Source organism: Periplaneta americana, chromosome 17 (assembly GCF_040183065.1).
Source record: "Periplaneta americana isolate PAMFEO1 chromosome 17, P.americana_PAMFEO1_priV1, whole genome shotgun sequence".
Lineage (NCBI taxonomy): Eukaryota > Metazoa > Arthropoda > Insecta > Blattodea > Blattidae > Periplaneta > Periplaneta americana.
In genome coordinates, this window is record NC_091133.1 from 122843332 (window position 1) to 122871331 (window position 28000).

The 28000-nt window shown below is 34.5% G+C and overlaps 2 long non-coding RNA genes across 2 annotated transcripts in view; one reads left to right on the forward strand and one right to left on the reverse strand.

Moving 5' to 3' along the window:
- Positions 1-28000, reverse strand: part of LOC138692587 (uncharacterized) — a 339097-nt gene that overhangs the window by 47207 nt on the left and 263890 nt on the right. The gene's annotated exons all lie outside the window — the stretch shown is intronic.
- The window catches only part of LOC138692586 (uncharacterized), a 302932-nt gene continuing 299101 nt past the window's right edge, over positions 24170-28000 (forward strand). Inside the window, exon 1 of the long non-coding RNA XR_011330083.1 lies at positions 24170-24296. This is a non-coding gene — a long non-coding RNA (uncharacterized lncRNA). The remainder of the gene's footprint in view (positions 24297-28000) is intronic.

A 28000-nucleotide genomic window follows, 5' to 3' on the forward strand; every position in this document is an offset into this window, starting at 1 on the left:
TCATAGATTTCAAAAAGGCATATGACTCGGTTAAGAGAGAAGTTTCATATAACATCCTTATTCAATCTGATATTCCCAAGAAACTAGTTCGATTAATTAAAATGTGTCTCAGTGAAACTTACAGCAGAGTCCGTATAGGCCAATTTCTGTCTGTTACTTTTCCAATTCACTGCGAGCCAAAGCAAAGAGATACACTATCACCTTTACTTTTTAACTTCGCTCTAGAATATGCCATTAGAAAAGTTCAGGATAACACAGAAGGTTTGGAATTGAACGGGTTACATCAACTTGTTTATGGGGATGATGTGAATATGTTAGGAGAAAATCCACAAACGATTAGGAAAAACACGGAAATTTTACTTGAAGCACGTCAAGCGATAAGTTTGGAAGTAAACACCGAAAAGACGATGTATATGGTTATGTCTCGTGATCAGAATATTCTTCGAAATGGAAATATAAAAATTGGAGATTTATCTTTCGAAGAGATGGAAAAATTCAAATATCTTGGAGCAAAAAAAAAAAACGAAGAGAAAAAGAGAGAACAAAAACACATTTAATATAAACTGACAATCAGACAGAAGAAACCAGTGATATCCAATAAAAACATGAATATAGTCGACATAAATAAAAGGTAAAAAATACACACATTTGTTAATATTATATATCATGAATAATTTTATAAATTTCTTTTTTAAAAGCTACAATTTTAAAATAGTCCAATTAGGAAAATAGTTTGTAATTTTATTATAAAGACTTGGGCCGAAACTAGCACCATGTTTAAGAGCTGCACTTGTATGAAATTTAGGCTCAATTAATGGGAAAGTAGACTTTTGTCTTCGAGTACGATATTCATGTCTATTAGATTTATGTTTTATTTTATTTCTGTGGTAGTAAGTTAGTAAACTATATTCATACATTTTTTCAATTAAAAATCTGTATAAATTAAATTTGTTGAGTAATCAATATTTTTGGTTAGACAAATTTTTGTTAATCTTCTGTGTAATAAAATTAATGGATTAAGTACAGATGATGCTACTCACCCCAATTTATTATACCATATTGTATTAATGATTGTACTAAAGCTAAAAATATTATTCTCACTGCCTCCTTAGCGATAAAATTTCGAAGTATTGTGAATTTATACATTGTCTTTCTTATACTTGTACACATAAAATCAATTTGTTTATCCCAACGTAAATGCTGCTCTATAATAATTCCTAAATATTTGACTTGTGTGGAAGGTGTTAGATGTGGAAAATTACAATAATTATTTGTTAATTCATTACATGAAATATTATGTATTACTAAATAATAATTATTCATAGGTGGAGGTAATTCTTTCGTTGTTAAAGAAAATGGAATATAGGTAGTTTTATTAGTATTTAAGGACAGGAGAGTAGAGTCAAGCCAATTTTTCACTACGTTAATTCCATTGCTAGCATTTAAATAATATCATAATCATAATGATAATCTATATATATAATTAGAACTGGTAATGGAAATTATGGAAAAACGGCTGAACGGATTTTAATGAATTACTCCTCATTTTGAAGCTTGGAATCCAAAGATTTTTAGAAAAATATTAGTTTTCATTGAAATGTCAATTTTCTTACATAATTTTCCTATTTTTCAAAATCCATCTGTCGTCAGTTTTGAGAACTAATAGTTTTCTGAATAAAACAAAGCACACACTACAATAAGCAATAATACACGAAGGCCATGACCTCAGGATTACTGACATATTTAGAGCAAATCAGAGCAAATTCTGTGACATAGTGACAACAATATGTCGATCTTCACTTGTGTAATTTTTTTTATAAAGTCTCTATAATTGGTTATTTAAAACTTTCAAGAATTACTAAAATTAATTTACAGATCTGATTATGTGGTGTGTAATTTTCTGAGTCAGCTGTATATTGGATATTAAAAACTACGAAACTTGAGGTGGTTTAATGACGTTATCACCATTAAAATTGGAATATTATTATAGTTAATGCCACATACGAGTATTTGTCACTGATATACATATTAATGATATAGCCTATTGATGATATGAAACTAAACCTTTTAAGGTTATATAAGTAGACGTAGAGGATATTTTAAATTAGATTTTTATTTCTATAATTTACTGAGTAACAGCTGTATAATACATACAGTCTATGTTTCTGAAAACTACAAAACTTACGTAAGTTAAAATTATTGTTATTAAAAATGAGATATTTTTATAGTTATTAATCAAGTGGTGTGGATATTTTTCATGTATTTAATGGCGGTGTGGTGTGGATATTTATATGCGTCATTCTCTTGGCTCGAGAGAGCGCAAAAATTACAGTTCCTAAGGAAAGACCAAAAGGTATTACTTACTGATAAAAATAAGAGGCCTACAAGATTTTGTAGTCTCCCGATCATATCAGCAAGATCTCTTAGCAGGATAAAATGATTTTACCCTCTACATATCAAGGTAGATCACGAAACTTGCAGCAGCTGTACCATGGTGCTATGTCTATTGTTCGAAAACGTGGCAAATATGACATTTTCTTAACTCTCACCTACAGTCCACAATGACCTGAAATAGCTACTACTGCTTTACTCCCACATGAAAAATCCGCAGATCGTCTTGACACTGTTAATTGCGTTTTAGCTTTTAAACTAAAAAACTGAAGATAGATAGGATCAAGAAAAAGTATTTGGTATAAAAAACCATTCAGAGAGAGTATGTTTCATTATTATCGAAGCAAATAACTTTTAAAATGACTGGTAGGCCTATTCTTCATTGAAAATAAATCTGAAAAAATTTTATTTGAAATTCTAATGAACTTAGTTTGCAGCATTTGCTGCACAAGCCACTAGTAATATTATAATCATAGCAGTTGAAAAAGAGTCGTAAAATAACCAAGTAAAAAATCATCTCCTCGGGCCCGGTTTGAACTCCGATTACTTCAATTCAAAGGCAAGAAAGAACGACCGAATTCTACCAATGACAAATGTAATACATTAAATTTAATTCCAGTGAAACAAACGTTTTGTCTGCCTTACATGTGAGTCGTATTCCTAAAATAGAGTGTCATTAAGATCCCAGTTGGTTTCATCGAGGACATTTCAAAACAAGCAACGTCCAGAATTCGCTAACGGTATCGCCTCTAACCTTGACAGAAATATGTGGGCTGGGTTGTATGATTGATCACGGGGCGGATATAGTCGATGATATCGACAATGAAATTTCAACAACATATCTCGAATATTGTGACTTGGCAGTCAATATGGAGGAGGGGAAGCCATCAAAAACAAAATAAAAGCACAGAGACAGCTCTGAAGGCAACCTGTTAATAAACAGAGAGGTCTAGGTGTCATGTTAAACGGATTACAAATGAACTCCCGTGACAAATTACCCTTCTTTGTGTGGTGCGCAGACGTCCGACACCCGCTTATAAATGTTACCAAGATATCTCCAGGTATAGATAATGTTGCTAATTGCGATGGAAAAATAGAAGTTGAGGACAAATTTCAAAGCTCGGCGAAGATGATATTGCATAATGAAGGGCTCGTAAGTTACAGAGGGCGGTGTTATCGAAGTTTATGGATAAGGACGCCACTAAACAGTGGCTGTCACTAGAACGCGATAAGTCTCGGCTTCTTGATCGATGTACATCGATAGATGTGTGTGGTTGTCTTGCGAGACAAATTGCATCATATGAATGATAATATATGAAACCGCGTCGCACATAAGTTATATATGTTACAGTTCTACGTCCCCTTTTGTGTACTGTGCACATATATCTAAAATAATCCAAGTGGATATCTGAATACAGCTTATCTCTGCGCTGATAAGTAACAGCCTAGTTTCTTTGTGGCTCTCTGATGAATGCTTTCGTAATCACGACTGGTGTTGCTATTTTGTAAATTTCCATATTCCCCACCCCCACTATGTGAAGAAGAGAAGATCTAGATTTTATTTAAAAAACCAGTTAACATGAAATTATTCAGCCGTGGGACTGAAGCCGGATGGTCTATGGCGAGTCCTTGGCATCAACCCCTTTGATTTGATTACCCCCCCCCCTTTGATTTGATTACCTGGTTGGGTTTTTCCGAGGTTTTCCCCAACCAAAAGGCAAATGCCGGGTAATATTTTAGCGAATCCTCGGACCTCACCTCATCTCACTACATCTCGCCAAAATATTGTAAAAAATTGCACAAAATTGTAAAAATTGTAGAAAATTACTAAACTGTAAAACTATAAAAATTTGTAAAAATTGTAATTGTAATATTGTAAAATTTTGACTTGTTCTACATCTTAAAGCTTCATTGCTCATGTAAGATCTATGGAATAAAATGAATGAATGAATAAATGAATGTTCAGTTGTTTGAACATTTTTTACAAATGGCTTTTAAGCAACCCGCATGTTCATTACCACCCTCACATAAGCCCGCCAACGGTCCCTATCCTGTGCAAGATTAATCCAGTCTCTATCATCATATCCCACCTTCCTCAAATCCATTTAATATTATCTTCCCATCTACGTCTCGGCCTCCCCAAAGGTCTTTTGCCCTCCGGTCTCCCAAATAACACTCTATATGCATTTATGAATTCACCCTTACATGCTACATGCCCTGCCCATCTCAAACGTCTGGATTTAATGTTCATAATTATGTCAGGTGAAGAATACAATGCGTGCAGTTATGCGTTGTGTAACTTTCTCCATTCTCCTGTAAGTTCATCCCTCTTAGCGCCTTAATATTTTCCTAAGAACCTGTTCCTCTCTCAAAGTGAGAGTTCAAGTTTCATAACCATACAGAACATCCGGTAATATAACTGTTTTATAAATTCTAACTTTCAGATTTTTTGACAGAAGACTAGATAAGAAAAGCTTCTCAACAGAATAATAACAGGCATTTCCCATATTTATTCTGCGTTTAATTTCCTCCCGAGTGTCATTTATGTTTGTTACTGTTTCTCCAAGATATTTGGATTTTTCAACCTCTTCGAAAGATAAATCTCAAATTTTTATGTTCCCATTTCGTACAATATTCTGGTCACGAGACATAATCATATACTTTATCTTTTCTGGATTTACTTCCGAACCTATCGCTTTACTTGCTCCAAGTAAAATTCCCGTGTTTTCCCCAATCGTTTGTGGATTTTCTCCTAACATATTCACGTCATCCACATAGACAAGAAGCTGATGTAACCCGTTCAATTCCAAACCCTGTCTGTTATCCTGGACTTTCCTAATGGCATATTCTAGAGCGAAGTTAAAAAGTAAAGGTGATAGTGCATCTCCTTGCTTTAGTCCACAGTGAATTGGAAAAGCATCAGATAGAATGGCCTATACGGAGGCTCCGCTGTACGTTTCACTGAGACACATTTTAATTAATTAATCGAAATAATTTCTTGGGAATTGCTAATTTTCAAAAATTGTAACACAACGTTTCGAAGAATGGCTCTCTCTTCGTCGTCAGGTGAAAATCTACTGTGGGGATCGTTACAAACAGCTAGCCTATCTGACTGATCCAGGATAGTTATTTGTAACGATCCCCACAGTAGGTTTTAACCTGACGACGAAGAGACAGTCACTCATCATTACATGAAATTAGCCTACACAAATCTAAATTTTCAGCATTCTTAAATAGACAATGTTCTGGTTTCTGTCATACTTCATCTTTATTCATAAGTTCTTATACAATATTTCCATTAGGCCTATGTTATTGGATTCTACTCACACTCGATATTTGACAGTATTTTTCAGCTGGAAAGTCGTCGTCTTCTTCGTCTTCTTCTTCTTCTTCTCCTTCTCCTCCTTCTCCTTCTTCCTATCATCGCGATAGCATTTCAGCTACAGAGGCGGCAGAAATATCACACCACAATGAATACCATCTCAAAAATATCAACTCATAACTCACATTAAATATGCATTTAAAATAAAATTATAACCAACACAGTACAGCTAAAATGTCTTCCTAAGCTTAAATTCAAGCTTAAGTGGAACTTTGCTTTTGGTACAATCGTTGTTTTAATTTATGAAATAGTGGCAAAGAAACATTGTTAACAGTAAACGAGGCTGACACTTCAGATAGCTGAACTATAAAGTCAGTAATAAATCTACAGAGTTGTTTGTTCTGAATTCAATATTGCTTTATGACCTGGTTCAGGCTAACTAGAGTTGTTAACTTATTGGCATTTATTGTGCCGATGTGTCGAATACCGGTACTCAAATGTTTCGTGTTAAAAGTATGAGGGGAAAAAGAGGAACATCAATTAAGCATGAACTTGGAAAGCGATGTACTGTACGTTATATAAAAATGATGTTGTAGACAATATTACCTTAGGATACTCAGAAAGTAGGCACACCTGAAGGTGATTTTAGAATATAAAGCAGAAGATAATATATAAAGAAATAAACATCGAGGGATATTAAACATAGAAATGGACGAAAAGAAGCTAACAGAAATGAATAGAATTGATTAAAGAACACAAAAAAATTGGAATGAAAAAATAAATAATTATTATTAACAGAAACAAAAACATATTCAAAAATATCTTTTAATATGTTATTGTTATTATTTACATTTTACAAATGGCTTTTAAGGAACCCGAAGGTTCATTGCCGCCCTCACATAAGCCCGCCAGCGGTCCCTATCCTGTGCAAGATTAATCCAGTCTCTATCATCATACCCCACCTCCCTCAAATCCATTTTAATATTATCCTCCCATCTACGTCTCGGCCTCCCTAAAGGTCTTTTTCCCTCCGGTCTCCCAACTAATACTCTATATGCATTTCTGGATTCGCCCATACGTGCTACATGCCCTGCCCATCTCAAACATCTCGATTTTATGTTCCTAATTATGTCAGGTGAAGAATACAATGCGTGCAGTTCTGTGTTGTGTAACTTTCTCCATTCTCCTGTAACTTCATCCCGCTTAGCCCCAAATATTTTCCTTAGCACCTTATTCTCAAACACCCTGAACCTATGTTCCTCTCTCAGAGTGAGAGTCCAAGTTTCACAACCATACAGAAGAACCGGTAATATAACTGTTTTATAAATTCTAACTTTCAGATTTTTGGACAGCAGACTGGATGATAAGAGCTTCTCAACCGAATAATAACAGGCATTTCCCATATTTATTCTGTGTTTAATTTCCTCCCGAGTGTCATTTATATTTGTTACTGTTGCTCCAAGATATTTGAATTTTTCCACCTCTTCGAAGGATAAATTTCCAATTTTTATATTTCCATTTCGTACAATATTCTGGTCACGAGACATAATCATATACTTTGTCTTTTCGGGATTTACTTCCAAACCGATTATTATTAATATTATTATTATTATTATTATTATTATTATTATTATTATTATTATTATTATTCGGTTGAGAAGCTTTTGTCATCTAGTCTGCTTTCAAAAAAGGCCTAAAGTTAGAATTTATAAAATAGTTATATTACCGGTTGTTCTGTATGGTTGTGAAACTTGGACTCTCACTTTGAGAGAGGAACAGAGATTAAGAGTGTTTGAGAATAAGTTTCTCAGGAAAATATTTGGGGCTAAGAGGGATGAAGTTACAGGAGAATGGAGAAAGTTACACATCACAGAACTACACGCATTGTATTCTTCACCTGACATAATTAGGAACATTAAATCCAGACGTTTGAGATGGGCAGGGAATGTAGTACGTATGGGCGAATCCAGAAATGCATATAGAGTGTTAGTTGGGAGGCCGGAGGGAAAAATACCTTTGGGGAGTCCGAGACGTAGATGACAGGATAATATTAAAATGAATTTGAGGGAGGTGGAATATGATGGTAGAGACTGGATTAATCTTGCTCAGGATAGGGACCAATGGCGGGCTTATGTAAGGGTAGCAATGAACCTGCGGGTTCCTTAAAAGCAATTTGTAAGTATTATTATTATTATTATTATTATTATTATTATTATTATTATTATTATTATTATTACTCTGTCTTCCTCTTAGTTCCAGTATAAAAAATAAGCAGCCAATAGATGATAATGAATCGACTGTTCCAAAGTGTCTTTTAAATGTTATGTTATCAGTCATACATTAAAAAATCTCTAAAGAGAGACATAAAATTTTATTTTCACAACTTCTGTTTGAACATCTGTGGCATCATCTGCCATATTTAACTATTTGCCTTGCCTAAAATCCCACATTTAAAGTTAACAGTCAATAATTTATTACGCCAACTAATGTTGAAGACAACTGTTCAGAGTTTAATATTGTTAAATATTCTAACAATACTTGTAGAAACCTGTCATGAGAATTTTAATAATGTGCGACAATTCGATTTCCATCACTTTTTTTTTTTAATTCTGACATAAATTTGTTATGTTATGGTTGTTTGTCAGTTTTCGACGTGCTGACTACGTCCCGTTAACTATTTGACCATAAAATCTGTTCATCTTAAATCCCACCAGAGTGCTTTCAAAGCGTCAACTTGTAGTCTTCCTCGACGAGTGCCTCACACGTAATATTTAAGCCCCGTCCAATTAACTCAAGGCGAACGGCTAGTTAAAACATAAACCCGAGTCTCTCCAGATCCATCTCCGCCTGCGACCTTGATTACGACTGCAGGTGATTGAGGTTATCACACTTTTTATAATGGCAATAAGGGGCGAGTGAGAAGTGAGAGAACGTCACGATTTTACGGATTTCGTGCAGCGCACAATTGACTTCCCGCCAACAGTGTTGGTAGAACAGACAATGCTACGGCAATTGGTGCATGTAGCGACGTTTAGGCCTACTGTTGACTGCTGGGTAATTGTTTGCAAATTTTTATTTCTGACTAGCCGTACCCGTGCGCTCCGCTGCACCCGTTAGAAATAAATATAAAGTAATTATATAATTTAAATAGGACATTTGATCCAGGGAACATTCGTGTTTGATAGAAGGATAAATCGTTTATTATGTTACTTAATTTAAATTGAATTAAAAAATTAAAATGCGATCATTTTGATCCGGAGACCACTAATTTGGTCATAAAAATTAGTTTAGGAAATACAGGAAACGAATATACAGAATAGCCTATCAAGTTTTCTGTGCATAAGAATCTATTTTAATCTTACCTATCCTCGATTCACTCAGAAGTTACGGTGATAACATTATAGCATTATGTCCATCTAGAGAAACTACACTTTCCGATGGTGAATTAATAATTAATTATACAAATCGGTTAATTTAGCTTCTGATATTACTTCATAAAAACGCAGAAACATTATCTGTAGGCTATATTTCATAGCTTTGGATTGTTGCTGTCCAAGGCCCCTTATAGACGAAGTTATTTGTTTTTTATTTCATTACACGGCCTTAGATGGCAGTTATTTTAATTTTAAAACTCATTTATCTCATTAAATATCAGTCCTATCAAAATTTTTTAAGGAATAAAACTTATCGCAAATTATTTTTAAAGAAACTTTTGTTATGTAACATTTTTCACAAAAATCAATAATAAGTGAGATATTTCGATTTATTTAATTCAGGCCCCCTTATAACCCCCCTTTTAAATAATGTATTTTGAATGCCATATAGCCTAAAATCTAAGTTACAACGAACTTAATTTATATTCCAATTTTCATCGAAATCCGTTCAGCCATTGTCGCGTGAAAAGGTAACAAACATACAGACAGACAGACATACAAACAAAAATTTCAAAAAAGCGATTTTCGGTTTCAGGGAGGTTAATTATATATGTTAGGACCAATTATTTTTGGAAAATCGAAAATTACCAGAAAAATTTCGGCTACAGATTTATTATTAGTATAGATAACACTGGTAAACAATGATTTTATTAAATGTATAATTTCTGCTCTTTCTTATGTAATGTCATGTGCTGATTCTAAAAATGAAGTCAGAATTTTTCTACCACCCACCATTTTTTTGTAATTTTACAAAAATTTATTTATTTTCATTGCTATATACAGTCAACATGCTAATGGAAAGAAAATATTTCAAATATTTCATTTCACTGCTTTAACAATAAAATTGACCTATAACTTTAGATAACTGTTGTCTGTGAAGTCACAATTCATAAAAATTAGGTTAGAGTTAAGGCCCATCCACAATGAAAATTAAACATAACCGTAACATAAACACAGAAGTTTGCGCGCAGGCTACCAAATGGGATCATTCACAATGATTCACATAAGCATTGACATAAACATTACCGTAAGACGTTAACATGAAAATTTGCGAACTCCAAACTTTCATGCTTATGCTTACGTGATTTGCAAACAGTACACAATCGTGGAGCGCTGAAGTATACGACAGAATATGAGGAAATGGCGTCGTTGTTATGTTTCCATGGTTACCAAGTATGTTTGCTGTTATGTTTATGTTCCCATCGTGAATGATGGTATGACTTCTTGATTTTACTGTAACGTTAAGTTAACGCTTACGTTATGTTTAATTTTCATTGTGAATGAGCCTTTAGTATTAATTCTCAGTTGAGTTGGAACTTACAATCATGAAACAAGTTTCATAACCCATGTTTCCTTTCTTCTCATTTTAAGTGTGGTAGAAGTATCTTACAAAGTGAAACATACCTCGAAATACTGTGTAAATCACAAACAATTTTTTTTTGTGCGAGATCGTGCGTATTTGCTTGGTTTCCGCACAAAACCAACCCGCGGTAAGTCTAAAATTCCACATTCATTATTCCCAACCGAACACACATAACAATTTCCCTCTTCTTACCGCTTAAGTGACATATTGATTTTACTGCTTTAGGCTTTTAACATATTATTTTTAGAGACGTTCAATATAGTAATAATTATAAATTGGAAACTTACCACTGCAATTTCACCCAAATTGCACTGTTAATTATTGTTTTTAAATATTTGCAAAAATTAAGTAAATTCTACAACTCCACTAAAGTTACTGCATTTCGTGATGCATGTAACATTAAGGAAGCCGTTTGTTTTAAGTTCGCATTTATAGACTGGGGGAAAATAAAGACAGACGTATATCACGGCCTGCTGGAGTATAGTAAACACAGAAAACATTTTAAAGCAACAATGTTGAAGATATATATTTTTGTTCTGAAACTTTGCCGTCATTGAACAGAAACCAAGATGGAGATTTCATTGCAACTAATTAGAAATTCCTCTTTCAGGTATGTAATAAACGATCTTCGCACAAAATAATGTACGATACACGTGCGGTATGTTTTCTTTCAATTCTCGGAAATTGAAAAAGCTCAACTACGTTTCTCTTTTTCAAACTTTTCCTCGAACATGAAAACTTCAACATACCGCTCTTGTAACGCATATTACTATTACGTTTGTGGTTAATTAACTTTGAAAGCACACAGTTGCATTTTACTACACTAGTTAAAAGAGCTTACGAGTGTTCTTTTGAGTGCAAAATAGATGGGGACAGGAACTGGGTCCCTGATTGAAATCTGTTGTGCTCCATGTAATTATATTAGTCTAACTGGGTGGCTAAAAGGATTCCGTCATATGTGTTTTTCAGTTCCAACGATATGCCGGGAACCTAAGGATCATGGAACAGACTGTTACTTTCTAGAAACCACAGATCAGAAGATTACAGAGAACTTGTCAGCGAGCTGATTCAGAAGTATAACGAGATGGGGTGTCATGTACCTCTCAAAATAACTTAATAAGCTCGAAAGGAATTAATTTGTATCATCTCGTAGGGTGCGGCGATTTGTGACGGGGGTGGATTTGCTTGCTTTTTGCACTCTGCAATTAATCCCATCCGAGCTTTGTCAGTCTTATTAGGTACACACAAGATGCCTTTCTTGGAAATAACGAAACCACGTTTTTTACAGATTCCTATGAATTTCACGTAACTGTACTGTACTTGTCATCGGAAAGAGTTGTTATGTACTCCTCCCAAAAAGGCTCGATTTTCTTGGGCATTGCTACTGTGATACTCCGTGCACTCTGATTATGAAATAACTCAATACTGGTCTGTCACTTATCGCCGCAATTCAGCTGTCGGTGTGATTCCTGACGCACATGACGTCATTCAAATTCGTTATTAGCAGTGGCGATTTCTCTTAAGGAGCACAGGAGCGGTGCACCGCCTCTTCAAATAACACGTTTTTAAAGTTAATCTGTCGACAAGCACAGCGATGACACTATTCAAAACGGTAGTAGCGCCAGTTATAACGTACGGAATAGAGTTCATTTGGGAAAAACTCAAGATTGGTGACATGATTGGAATAGAAAAAGTCAAGACTATGTTTATGAAACGGATACTAGGAGTCGGAAAAGCAGCACCATCCCGCCTTGTATATGAGCTCATGAGAGAGACATATTTCGTAGATGATATCAGATCGCAGCACTGGCTACCATCCACAGGATCCTACCAGGAACTGGTAAGCATAAGAGACCGGAAGAAGAAGGAGATAGACCTAGAGTTCTACACCACATCAGCCATGCTAGACGACAGCTGGACCAGGGAGTGTAGGAGCCAGAGACACGTGACAACAAGACTCGCAATACACGGGTTTCATCATAAAATATGTGTGAACAACAAGTTCCATGAACCGAACGAAGACTGCAAATGTGTGCTGTGCGGGCAAAGATGTAGGAAATACCACATCATAACGTGTGCGAAGAGAGTTAAACCAATAACAGACTATGGCAAAGACTAAACTTGGATATTAATGCTCAACTCGATCGCATTTTTTTTCTCATTTTCTCATTTTTTTTTCTCAAAGTTATATCAATGAGCTGCAGTAGACTATGTGAGCGACATAATTGTTTACTATAATACTGTGTAAAAATAACACTGCATGTGTACTGTTCTTGTTGACGCCTGGGACTTACGTTTACCGCTCGACACTTGCGGCACACTGTTCCATTCGAGCATGCGCAGTAGTACTGTTTCACTGGCAGGCTTTGGAGCATGGTAGGGAGGCAATACATTGTGCGTAGGAGGGGTTAGGAGCACTTTCAGATGTGTTCTCAAGCTCGTCCCATCATAAATGCTACAATGAATAGTGTGCAAAATCTGTTAAATGTGTAATTTTCTATAAGACATTTACACGAAAAGATCAAAATAAAGAAGATGAGTAGACCTACACAAGAATTAAAATTATAAGTGACGAAGAACAGTAATAGAGAAGTGACTAGAAAATTCAACATTCGGACTTAAGAGAAATGCAATATGCGGCTGCAATATAAAAGACGCTCTATTTTGTTTTCCTTGCCCATCCTGCCTAAGGTTTTTCCGTGGTTTTCCTAAGGCGCTAAGACAAATGTCGGGATGAGCCCTAAAAGAAATGGGCCACGGACCTGCACTCATATCCCCATGAATCTCCCTAATTAACAATTACATCTCTCCCCCCTCTTCGCAATTGAGCCATCATATAGCCAAATGGCTGGTCTCGAAATTGAGACAAATCAACAAGGCTCATTACCTCCTACATAATATCCAAATTGGCTAGTCTCTTATATGAGACAACTCATCCTGCCTAAGGTATTCCGTGGTTTTCCTCAGGCGTAAGACAAATGTCGGGATGAGCCCTATAAGAAATGGGCCACGGACCTATATGCTCTTCCCCATATATATTCCACCTTTATTATAAATTATGTATGCCCTAGTTCAGATAATATTAATAGTCTATTAAACATATGAGGTCACTCAATAAGTCGCAAATTGAAAGGACAGGGATATCTCAAATTGCAGCTTAGATTTCACGGCGCTTCTTCCGACGGCCTTCACCTGCTTTGTCATCGAACAACAGATGACGGCGTCTTGCCATCCTAACGGCAAACACCAGCCAACTCCTCCTCGCCCCGTTCCGTGATCAATTGATCAATCTCAGCCCCCCTCGCGTATGTGGTACCTAAGAGGTTACGTCCAATTTCGGCTTCCCCTTCAAAATTTTCTAGAGCTCCTTCAGGGGAGCAGCGTAACCCGGAGTGAGACTAGTGGCCAACAGGCTTGGAGCTCACATATTTAGTTTTGTACAGCCCCCAACCCCTTGCAAGGACGCGTTTTGCGTACCTTTTAAATTTTCCTCCCAATTCTCCTTCGATTTTTCGATTTCGATTTTTTTCCTTGCCTATTGTTCGACGGCGAACATTTATTGACAAAAATAAGTACGTTTTATGAATTTTATTTATTTTTCTGTTTGAATTTAGGACTGTGCGTAGTAATTTTGATTATCGTTCTGCAGATATGATTGATTTGAAGCACATGAATGAAGGAATTAAAAAACACGATTCTTCAGCTGCACACATCAACAATAATGTTAAATTAGCAGTGTTGGGTCAAACAAACATACAGACACAATTGGATTGTTGTACTTCACAATGATAACAGATATGTGCGTGCGGTTTTGTGGAGCTTTGTGTTGGCTTTAAGAGGTCACGAAGACGAAAACTCATCTTTAAACGCTAGTATTTTACTTGGCCTCATCAATTTCAGTTCTGAATTAGACCCACTCTTAAGGAACAAATGGAAAGAGGAACAGTGTTTAAAAGCACATCAAACACTATACAGAACGAAATCCTTCAAGCCATTTTGATGTATGCCACGATGAGATTTCAAAGAAATAAAGAAAGCTGCTGACTTTTTAGCAGTTAAGGCTGATGAGACGACACACGTATCGAATGCTTGTGAACGTGTGACCTGTGTTATAAAACGTAATATAGCGAAAACAATATTATTTACGGTGTGCTGCAATAGAAATTGAACACTTTACTTTGCTATTACTGAACCTACATAGGAAACTGATTAACTGCAATTTCTTGACTAACAAAATTATGTAAATCTATACCTACGTAGCATATGTTAATAGTTATGTAGTAGTTAGTACCTATAATAATAATAATAATAATAATAATAATAATAATAATAATAATAATAATAATAATAATAATAATAACAATAATAATAATAATAATAATCATCATCATCATAATCATAATCATAATAAATATATGTGCACCACCAGGATTATTTATTACCACACGCCACTGCTTATTAGAGATCGAAAACAACCTTGTAGTCATATGCAAAGCTGGAACATTCACTATAGGTCTACTGAGCTTCTTAAATTAAGACTTACAGTGTTCACTTGGAGGTAGCTTTAACATGAAACATACCACAAAGATAGACAGTAAGTGAACACAATACGAACGTGTACCTGTCATCTGTTTGCATTTTGTACATTGTGTATTGTTTCTTAATATCGCCAAGCCAAGAAAAATTCTTCTGGAAATAACTGGCAAGTGCTCTTGCCTTCTAGGTGCCGACAAATTGATTTCGAAGTTGCATTACTAGCAACCTCCTTCTCTCCGTAAATGTAAATATAATCTCAAAATATCAGTTCCGGTTTCTATCTAATAATAAACCAACAGGTTCCCTTTGTTCAAATTCCAAAACGTTCATGTTTCCAAATTCAAGTTGTAAACACTTCTATTCTCTTGGATGGAGACAGCTTGGAAACTTCTAATTTTTTTTTCTAGTCTGTCTGCTTCGATCGTGTAGAGGAGAGGTCAAATAAATACACGGAATAAATAAATATTTTGATGTAAACGAGACATTTTAAAATATACTGTGGACAGAATTATGGGTTTACTCTTCTCCCAGAAGAGAATCGTTTACAGGAAAATTACTTGCTGCAGCTTATACAAACACGTTGGAGGGAGGGCGTGTTTCATGTCGAATCACTGTTTTCCCACAGCCAGCATCTGTATATTATCATAACGTCTTTCTCCCTCGACTCTGAACCAATCTCGTTCACTTTTCAACGCTTCAATTGTAATAAATTAACGTAGCTGCACCCCCAGCCATCTTGTGCTGCACTTCTCGAGAGTGGAGTGTGACATGGCGTTATGTCACATTCAAAGACTGCCCATTTATATCCCGCATTCGATGTGAAGTCTCATGAAGCTGATTTATTCCAGAACATGTAGCTATATTTCAGTAGGAAAACCTCAAAAACAGCAGTCGAAGCGAAGCTCACATACGAGGCACGAAGATACGCTAAAATGACGGACAGGTGTCTTAACTTGACAGTACATAAAGTTTACATTTCAGTCTTATAACTCATTTAATTTAGGATGCTACTTTTAATTTAGGATGCTCCTTATTATTATTATTATTATTATTATTATTATTATTATTATTATTAATTATTGTTTTTTATTAGTTCTGTCCAAAAATCTGAAAGTTAGAATTTATAAAACATTTATATTACCGGTTCTTCTGCATGGTTGTGAAACTTGGACTCTCACTCTGAGAGAGGAACATAGGTTAAGGGTGTTTGAGAATAAGGTGCTTAGGAAAATATTTGGGGCTAAGCGGGATGAAGTTACAGGAGAATGGAGAAAGTTACACAACACAGAACTGCACGCATTGTATTCTTCACCTAACATAATTAGGAACTTAAAATCCAGACGTCTGAGATGGGCAGGGCATGTAGCACGTATGGGCGAATCCAGTTGTTAGTTGGGAGATTGGAGGGAAAAAGACCTTTCGGGAGGCCGAGACGTAGATGGGAGGATAATATTAAAATGGATTTGAGGGAGGTGGGGTGTGATGATAGAGACTGGATTAATCTTGCACAGGATAGGGACCGATGGCGGGCTTATGTGAGGGCGGCAATGAACCTTCGGGTTCCTTAAAAGCCATTTGTAAGTAAGTATTAGTTCTGTTTATTATTGTCATTATTGAGTGTAATTAGTTACCACTGCCACCGGGTATATACCCATTTGCAGTGTGAATAAATACATTCATACATACATACATATATACATACATACATACATACATACATACATACATACATACATACATACATACATACATACATACATGCAGGGACATCATTTTATTTTTACTAACATTTCTAATATTAACCTGGCTATACCTTTACACCAATGATTGAGAACCGTAAACACCGTTTGTTACCTCCTTCCACGACTAGAGTTCGATACTGGCGTAATATAAAAACAAATCACTTTACTACGTATAGGAAGGAAGAAAAGTAGTTCATCCATTTACGTAAACTAAGAAATATCGCGATTTTATGTTTGACAATTTTCATTAGGTTTTTGTTTAATCAAAATACAGTACAGTATTAACAATGAATGTTTTTACTCACGAACTGAGCTTTCCACGCGGACGTATTCTTTATATTATAGTGTATATTATACTGTCTAAGTACATTAGCGTACACTATAGAGAATGAAGTTAAATTGAAAAATAATCATAATATGGATATTTAAACACATTTTTGAAAATGGTGGCCGTTCATTTCGATACAGGCTTCAGTTCTAATGTGCATTATCGCACTATAGACTACTGTACGTAATTCCAATTACCAGGTTCGTACTTCGTATCAGTAATTCATGTTGAAATAATTCTGTACCTACTCTATAAGAGACCTTACATATTGTAAATTCAATCTTCAGTTCTGCCCGATCCGAAAAGATAAAATTACTCAGACATGCTATCTACTGTCCGTCCAAGTGGTTACGTCGCAGCGTCATAGAAAGGGAGGAAATCACGTGGCAGTCAATTACTTAACGAGGCCCTTTTATTTAAGTTATTTTAAATAATTGTATGGGTATAATATCACGTAGACGTTCAATTCCTAACAGAAATTAATGTTCTCAGAAAAGAGCTAAGACAGCCCAGCCACTAGCATTTACAGAGAGGCGAATAGAAGCAGGTGGGGGAAACCGGGATGCGACGTAGGCAAATGGACGACAGTACCAGTGTGAAAATGATTCGATATTGAAAGCTCTTTCGTCACTGAAAAACGCGAACATATTTTGGAACGTACTGTTTACTGTGACCGTAAGACTACTATGACTATATGCGGCCTTGGTTCTGTGTGGAGGACAGTTGAACTTCATTAGTAGAAGGGATGGGGGTGAAGTACATTAAAAAACTCAGGTACATTAAAAATCGAAGTAAAAATAAGATGACGTCCCTGTACATACATACATACATACATACATACATACATACATACATACATACATACATACATACATACATACATACATACTGTGAATTTTATTAGTAACAACAATGTAATTTATTCGTCACAACAATAATTCCTTTCTACAATTCACCTTAAACGCTCTCGTCAACAATTGGATTTTCACTTAACACAGTATTCGTTATAGCACTCCACCGACGACAATGACAATTTACTTGGACTAGTACGAACAACAATGAACTGTTAATCTTAACTAATATTTACAAAGCACTATTTACAAATCAGAACTATCAGTTCTCAGTTCACAGTTCTTCTATCTCAGTCACTCGAGTTCACGGTATCTCGAACCACAGACCTTCAGAGACAGTTCACTGTACTCGAACTCGGGTCCCTCCAACTGCGGTCCACTGCACTCGAACTCAGGTCCCTCCAACTGCGGTCCACTGCACTCGAACTCAGGCCTTCGGATGCTGACGCAGATGCGGACGCACACTCGAGTCGAACTCCGGCTGGCTTGCTTGCTCTGGCTTACTCACTGACGGAATAACTGAAAACTCTGAAAACTGAAACTGCTGTCGTTCCTTCGCGACCGTAATTTATAACTACAGCGACGTAGCCTCGAAAGTTCGACCCGTCTCTAGAGATGGCATTCCAGAGAAATCCAGGGCCCTCTCCTCTCTACCAGCACCAGATGCGCGCGCAAACTCGTCGCGTGACGTAATACACCCTCTCTCTTCTCTCCACCGCGCGACGTCACTCAATGTTCCGTGGAGCCTGTGCGATCTGCTTTCATGCGGGACGCTGGTCGTGAGTTCGATTCTCACGTCGCTGTCACAATACATACATACGTACGTACGTACATAAATACATACATTACATACATCTTATTTTGATCACATTAACACGTAACACTTTATACATGCATTGTATCACTTTGATATCTGTAGGCTATTAACGTTTTCACCTGGTTTGGCGTCTTCGGATACATCATGGCAATATCTATATCATCGTAATAGTCTTACAAGCAAACGTTCTGATGGGGGCAGATAAAAATGTTAATTTTTTTTCTTCCACCATGTTAATAATGTCAAAAGAAGTGCTTTTACAAATTTTGGCCACTCGACCGCAATTACGAGGCCGTCCAGAAACTGATTTTCCTTGGGCTCGTTTATAGAAAAAAAGCACAATTGTATGGAAATACTTATTTAAACAGATACTGCAATTGTTGCGCTATTTATCAACATATCCCCCACTGTAAATGAGATATTTGTCATACCATGGGATCAATTTTTGTGTCGTAAAAGTTTGCCGCCTCAGATCGGTACCAGCGTTTGACTGCGTCTGCACCTCTCTCTGTCGATCCCATGATATGAGAAATGTCTCAATTCCGATGGAAAATATGTTGAAAAATAGCTCAACAATTGCTGCGTCTGTTTCAATAAATTTGTCCAATGAAATTGTTTTTTTTTTTTCTGTTAACGCTCCTGGTGAACTTATTTTTACGGCCCTCGTAATTGCGGTCGAGTGGCCAAAATTTGTATGAGCACTTCTTTTGACATTATAAACATGGTGGAAGAAAAAAATTAACTTTTTTATCTGTCCCCATAAGAAGGTTTCTTTGTTAGCTATAGCACAGTCTAGTATATACAGTCACGAAGCTCAATATGTAGTAAATATGCATCCATAGATAGTTGCTAGTCACTAGGATCGCTAATATCGCCTCATTACAGACAATGCAAAATAGTACCGGCACAGTATATTGTTCCTAGCACCCTCACAACTCAAACTTCGTGACTGTATATACTAGACTGTGGCTGTAGTATAATATGTTCTGTATCTGTGTTCTCTTACTGTTATGTACATAGCCTACTGTGTGTATAAATATAGTAATATCAAATACAGTGAAACACATTAAATGCGTTAATAAATTATTTATATTGTCATTTACAAAATGATTGCATGAGTTTTATTCATATGCTATTTTAATGTTATCTGCAATCATTAAATTTTTAGCATTATTATTCCTTGTGTGAGTTTACATAATTATAAGACATTAACCGTCTCTAGTGATGTCGTTAAAACTTGAAAATTAATATAAAATTTACAAACACATTTATAAAACTCATATTTTTTTTATTTTAGTAGGTTATTTTACGACGCTTTATCAACATCTTAGGTTATCTAGCGTCTGAATGAGATGAAGGTGATAATGCCAGTGAAATGAGTCCGGGGTCCAGCACCGAAAGTTACCCAGCATTTGCTGATACTGGGTTGAGGGAAAACTCCGGAAAAAACCTCAATCAGGTAATTGGCCCCGACCGGGAATCGAACCCGGGCCAGCTGGTTTCACGGCCGGACGCTCTAACCGTTACTCCACAGGTGTGGACAAAACTCATGTTACATGCATATTATATTTTATGTTGTGCTCTCAGTTTATCTCATAGTTATGTAATTTGTTTTTTAACATTTTACTTCTAATAATGATTTTGTAAGTTTGGTATTTTTGAAGTTGTTGGTAAACGTCTTCCAAGTCAAGTAAGGATCTGAAGGAGTTTAACTAATTTAATGGTTATGTATTCTGTGAAGTTTTAAAAGTTTATTGGTGAAAATAATAATAATAATAATAATAATAATAATAATAATAATAATAATAATAATAATGGCTTATTTTAACTGGCAGATTTAAGGCCATTCGGCCTTCTCTTCCACTCAACCAGTAAGATAGAAAATTACTACATTGCTATGAATATAACATAATTAATACAATACAATATAATACAAAACAATACAATACAATTCAAAGCAATACAATACTACAATATAAGACAATATAATACATAATTATTAATATAATACAATGACAGTTCTTTTTATCTTCACGACACCAATAAAATAATTATATAATAATAATAATAATAATAATAATAATAATAATAATAATAATAATAATAATAATAATAATGGCTTATTTTAACTGGCAGATTTAAGGCCATTCGGCCTTCTCTTCCACTCAACCAGTAAGATAGAAAATTACTACATTGCTATGAATATAACATAATTAATACAATACAATATAATACAAAACAATACAATACAATTCAAAGCAATACATACTACAATATAAGACAATATAATACATAATTATTAATATAATACAATGACAGTTCTTTTTATCTTCACGACACCAATAAAATAATTATATAATAATAATAATAATAATAATAATAATAATAATAATAATAATAATAATAATAATAATAATAATGGCTTATTTTAACTGGCAGATTTAAGGCCATTCGGCCTTCTCTTCCACTCAACCAGTAAGATAGAAAATTACTACATTGCTATGAATATAACATAATTAATACAATACAATATAATACAAAACAATACAATACAATTCAAAGCAATACAATACTACAATATAAGACAATATAATACAATGACAGTTCTTTTTATCTTCACGACACCAATAAAATAATTATATAATAATAATAATAATAATAATAATAATAATAATAATAATAATAATAATAATGGCTTATTTTAACTGGCAGATTTAAGGCCATTCGGCCTTCTCTTCCACTCAACCAGTAAGATAGAAAATTACTACATTGCTATGAATATAACATAATTAATGCAATACAATATAATACAAAACAATACAATACAATTCAAAGCAATACAATACTACAATATAAGACAATATAATACATAATTATTAATATAATACAATGACAGTTCTTTTTATCTTCACGACACCAATAAAATAATTATATAATAATAATAATAATAATAATAATAATAATAATAATAATAATAATAATAATAATGGCTTATTTTAACTGGCAGATTTAAGGCCATTCGGCCTTCTCTTCCACTCAACCAGTAAGATAGAAAATTACTACATTTCTATGAATATAACATAATTAATACAATACAATATAATACAAAACAATACAATACAATTCAAAGCAATACAATACTACAATATAAGACAATATAATACATAATTATTAATATAATACAATGACAGTTCTTTTTATCTTCACGACACCAATAAAATAATTATATAATAATAATAATAATAATAATAATAATAATAATAATAATAATAATAATAGTCATCCTAAATTAAATTAAATTATTAAACTCGATCACAATTATAACTTCAATTTGACTGCGCCCGTAAGAAATCGTTTAGCCTTTTCTTGAAAGTGGTTATTGTCTGGCAGCCCCTAATCTTCTGAGGTAGAGAATTTCATTCACGGGGGAATGAGGCAGTAAAAGAGGATGAATAGTGGGATGTTCTATGGGCAGGAATTGCTAGGAATGGAATGGAATGTAAGCTATATTGATTATAGGCCTATGTTGTTTTTCCCAATATATATACTATATTCCAGGACCCAAGGAGAATATGATGTGGACATCTCAAAAATCCAGAATGAGAATATGATGTGGACATGCCAAAAATCCAGAATGAGTTCAGAAATTGAGCACGCTTGCTATCTCGACCAACTTCAACATGCCCCATCAGAAATTTTCTGCAAATATGGATCGAGAAAAGTTCTGCTTAAAAAATTTACTCTTCTGAAAAATAGAAATGTTAAAAGCAATTTTTTCCTATGTCGATATCTGTCCACGGAAATTGTGGAAAAAATCTGGTAAACTTATTTTAGATTATAGTTAAAATGAAACTGAAACAGTAACATCATTTTCAGTATGATGAAATAAGAGAATTTTTGCGACAGAAAAAATCTATATATATAAAATTTTAACTGGTAATGGAAATTACAGGGAAACGCATGAACGCATTCTAATGAATGACCGGTCATTTTGAAGCTTGGTATCCAAGGATTTTCAGAAAAATAGTAACTTTCAGAGAAGCGTTAGTTTCCCTACATAATTTTCCTATTTTCCAAAATCCATTTTTCGTCAGTTTTGAGAATTAATTGCATTTCAGAATAAAACAAAACACACACTACAATAAACAATAGGCTGTTACACGAAGTCCATGACCTGCAGGATTGCTAACATATTTAGAGTTCGAATTCAATTGGTTATTAAAAACTTCAAGACTTACTAAAAATAATTTTCAGATCTGATTCTGCGGTGTGTAATTTTCTGAGTACAGCTGTGTATTGGATATTAAAATCTACAAATCTTAATTAGTTTGAAGACATTATTACCATTACAAATGAAATAATATTATAGTTAATGCCATGAAGTGACTATTTTTAATTAGTTATGCATATTAATGTTATATTGATGATATGAAAATGAAACGTTTTGGGGTTATATAAGTAGATGTAGAGAATATCTTAAAGTAGATCTTCATTTCTATAATTTACTGGGTGGCGGATATTATATATAAGATACTAATATTGTTATTAAAAATAAAATATTTTTATAGTTATTAATCAAGTGGGGTTGGATCTTTTTCAAATACTTAATGGCAGTGTGGTGTAGATATTTACATGCGTCATTCTCTTCAGTATTGGCTCGATAGAGAGCACAAACTACAGTTTCTAAGGAAAGACCAAAACATATTATTTACTGATAAAATAAGAGACCTACAAAATTTTGTAGTCTCCCTATCACTTCAGCAAGATCTCTTAGGAGGATAAAATTATTTTACCCTCTACATTTCAAGCTCTACATGCAGCAGCTATACCAAGATGCTATGTCTATTGTTCGAAAGCATAGCAAACCTGACTTTTTTTAACTTTCACCTACAATCCACAATGACCTGAAATAGCTTTTGCTTTACTCCCACATGAAAGACCCACTGAACGTCCTGACATTGTTACTTGCGTTTTCGCGTTGAAATTCAAAAACTGAAAGTGGATAGGTGCAAGAAAAAGTATTTTGCATTAAAAAACAATTCAGAGGGAGTATGTTTTCTTTATTATGGAAGCAAATAACTTTCAAAATGTCTGGTATTCTTCATTGAAAATAAATCTGAAAATTTTTATTTGAACGTCTAATGAACTTAGTTTTCAGCATTTGCTGGACAAGCCCCTAGTTAATGTTATATTTGTGACAACAATTTTTCTGACATCTTTAAGCATTGTATTAAAACACGTATTTATTTTATGAAATTTAGACGCGTAAATTTTGTTGGCACTGACAAGAGTATACAAGCATGTAACAAGCGAACTTGCAGGAGATGAAATAATAGCTTTATGCTGCACACATTACGGCGTGGCCTGCTGTACTCACAACTCGGGGACCCCTGTAGGCGATGTTTACTGTTCCTCCCGCAGTGGACTAACAGAAACGGGACTGGAACGACGCCCGCGGGGATACTAACGTCGGGAGCAGACCAACTTCGGCGTCGGGATAAGCCGTACCAAGGTAGGAGATAAATCCCACTGTACATTTCCCCCACAGATCCCAAGGGTATAACCAAGGGATGATACACATCCTGCCGGGCAAACGACGGTGACCTGGAGTCCACGCCGACCACAATGATCTCTCGTTTCATATTGCGAGGAGCTCAAACTGGTAGGCTGACGGTTTCCCGCCAAATGGATCAGGGTTCGATACCCGGGTAATGCTGCTCAGCTATTCCAGCTGTCAAGATGTTACGTTTTTACTATTTTCAAACTCCATATTGCCTATTCAAAATGAAATCACCTTTACTTTTTAACTTGCCATTAGGAAAGTTCAGGATAACAGATAGGGTTTCGAAATGAACGGATTACATCAGCTTCTTGTCTATGCGGATGACGTGAATATGTTAGGAGAAAATCCACAAACGATTAGGGAAAACACGAGAATTTTACTTGAAGCAAATAAGGCGATAGGTTTGGAAGTAAATCCCGAAAAGACAAAGTATATGATTATGTCTCGTGACCAGAATATTGTACGAAATGGAAATATAAAAATTGGAGATTTGTCCTTCGAAGAGGTGGAAAAATTCAAATATCTTGGAGCAACAGTAACAAGTATAAATGATACTCGGGAGGAAATTAAACGCAGAATAAATATGGGAATTATTCGGTTGAGAAGCTTTTGTCATCTAGCCTGCTGTCAAAAAATTGAAAGTTAGAATTTATAAAACAGTTATATTACCGGTTGTTCTGTATGGTTGTGAGACTTGGGCTCTTACTTTGAGAGAGGAACAGAGATTAAGGGCGTTTGAGAATAACGTTCTTAGGAAAATATTTGGGGCTAAGAGGGATGAAGTTACAGGAGAATGGAGAAAGTTACACAACGCAGAACTTCAAGCATTGTATTCTTCACCTGACATAATTAGGAACATTAAATCCAGACGTTTTATTTGGGCAGGGCATGTAGCATGTATGGGCGAATCCAAAAATTCATATAGAGTGTTAGTTGTGAGGCCGGAGGGAAAGAGACCTTTGGGGAGGCCGAGCCGTAGATGGGAGGATAATATTAAAATGGATTTGAGGGAGATGGGATATGTTGATAGAGAGTGGATTAATCTTGCAAAGGATACGGACCGATGGCGGGCTTATGTGAGGGCGGCAATGAATCTCCGGGTTCATTAAAAGCCATTTGTAAGTTGTAAGTATATATTGAAAATGAAATTACTTTTGTCAACTTTTATTATGACAAGAAGATCAGTATCATTTTACAGAAAAAAAGTTGTTTCAATAACATTTATTATTATTATTATTATTATTATTATTATTATTATTATTATTATTATTATTATTATTATTATTATTATTGCAGAAAATAAAGAAAAACTTCCGTTACGGATTGTTACAAGATTTGTGAATTCATTTCACACCTTATTGACAAAAAATGAAAAACTCAGGTCTCTGCCTCAAGCAGAAAGAGATTGATTCTAACAGTGTCCATGTGAAAGCTATGCAAATCTCATGGCATCCAGTTAGTTCCCAAAAGCATAATCGGTAAATATTTTATCGCTGTTCCTTTCATGTCACGGATGTTACACAAATTTTGGTCACAAATGTTACAGATGAGTTAAATGTCCTTCATTTTTACAGTTTGAAAACAACTGTGAGATTTCTAAGTCAAAAAATTGTTAATTATTTATTATTAACCCAAACTACTGAAAATAAGTAGCAGAAAGAATATAGTACAGAGTAAAAAGTTTCTTGATCCCGGAGCTCTGGAATTGTAAAATTAGTTACATGAAGCACAGTATATAATATTCTCGTTACTGGCCCAAAAAGACAAAGAATAAAATTAATTACCTACATCGATACTTGGTTCAATGACAAGCTGTAAAAATGCCGTTCGAACACATCATTAACAAACTTGGCAGTGGCTGAATGAGCTATAGTTAACAGCGTTCGCTTATATGTATCTAATTTTTAATTATCGACGTATCGGAAGTTTGACCCGTATACTAGTTGGACTACTTTATATGTAGAATTGATTTAATCTCTCAGGCGTACAACAGCGTTCATGTATAGGGTGCACAAAAAGCATCTCAACACTCGCAAGTAACGGCAAGTCAGGTATAAAAAAGTCGTAGATATTGTAATATTACAAATGTTTAATAACCATCCACTAGACTGACTTCATTGTACATGTTATATCGCACTGTTTCTCAACCAGTGGTACATGTACCCCTGGGCATACATGGAGAGAACTGAAGGAGTACAATTCCCTCCATCCCCACAATATTGCTAATGTAGTATACCAATTAGGAATTAAGACTTTGTATTGAGAGTGCATCACTTCGAAGGAACTTGTTTTTGTGAATTCAGTTTTTCACATCTAACTGAAATTATATGTAAGATACGAAATCTTAAGCCCAGAATTTGTTTTTCTTCAGAAAATTATTCAATTGTAGCTATTAATACGGTTTATTAAAAAAGATTACATTATTTTACGAAAAAAAGGTCAGGTTCCACATTAAATTAACTCTTTTCATAACAATCCTTACCGTTTCTTAATAGGCCTACCTCAATTAATTTTTAACACTCACAGTATTTTAACAACCTTTAAAATTAATTTTATACTAGCCGTACTCGTGCGCTCCGCTGCACCCGTTAGAAATAAATATAAAATAATTACATAATTAAAATAGGACATTTGATCCAGGGAACATTCGTGTTTGATAGAAGGATAAATCGTTTAATATGTTACTTAATTTAAATTGTATTTAAAATATTAAAATGCGATCATTTTGATCCAGAGACACTCATTTGGTGCAATGACAATTCCTTTAACATGTTTCTTAATTGTTATTACCAATTATTTTTGGAAAAGCGAAAATTAACAGAAAATTTTGGCTACAGATTTATTATTATGTTTATATTATATTATATTATGAAAAAGTGTGTTGATAACGGATGTACTCGAATTAGAAAGTTTTTAATTTGTTGTGGGAGCTCTTGAATCTCAGGAGGAACAACTTTTACAACAGCGCAACATAATCTGCTTGGCTCATCACCCAATTTTTTTTTAATTGCATTTATTGCGTATGTATTTTATATATTTTAACACGATTCAATTGAGCATAGTTAAAATTTGAATTACAAAATAATGGATTGCTAAGCTAACGTACTATTACTGCATACTAAATCAATACACTCTCGTTGTTCGTTAATTCTCTGAGATAAAAATGAATATATTCATATACATTATTATAAGAAATACAGGAAATGAATATACAGAATAAACTATCAAGTTTTCTGTACATAAGAAGCTATTTTATTCTTACCTGTCCTCGATTCACTCACAAGTTACTGTAATAACAGATTAAAAGATAACCTTATTAGCATTTCACTCCAATCATACTGATTTAAAATATTACTGACTACACCGTTGCTTTTTTCTTTAGACATCATCCTGATTGTGCTGCATTTTCAAAATTGTCTCATAATAATCTCTTTCTATTATCTAATATCATTTGAAATATATTAACATTCTATGTATTTTAGTTTAATTCTGCTACACAGTTTATTTCAGTGTTTAATTAATAGTTCATAGTATTTTGTTGTTTAATTCGTAAATAACTCTTGTATACATGTAACTCTCATCTAAATCAAATTGTTGAATTCTTTGTAAGTTCATGCATATGTATATACACTTTCTGCTGGTTGAGTGGAAGA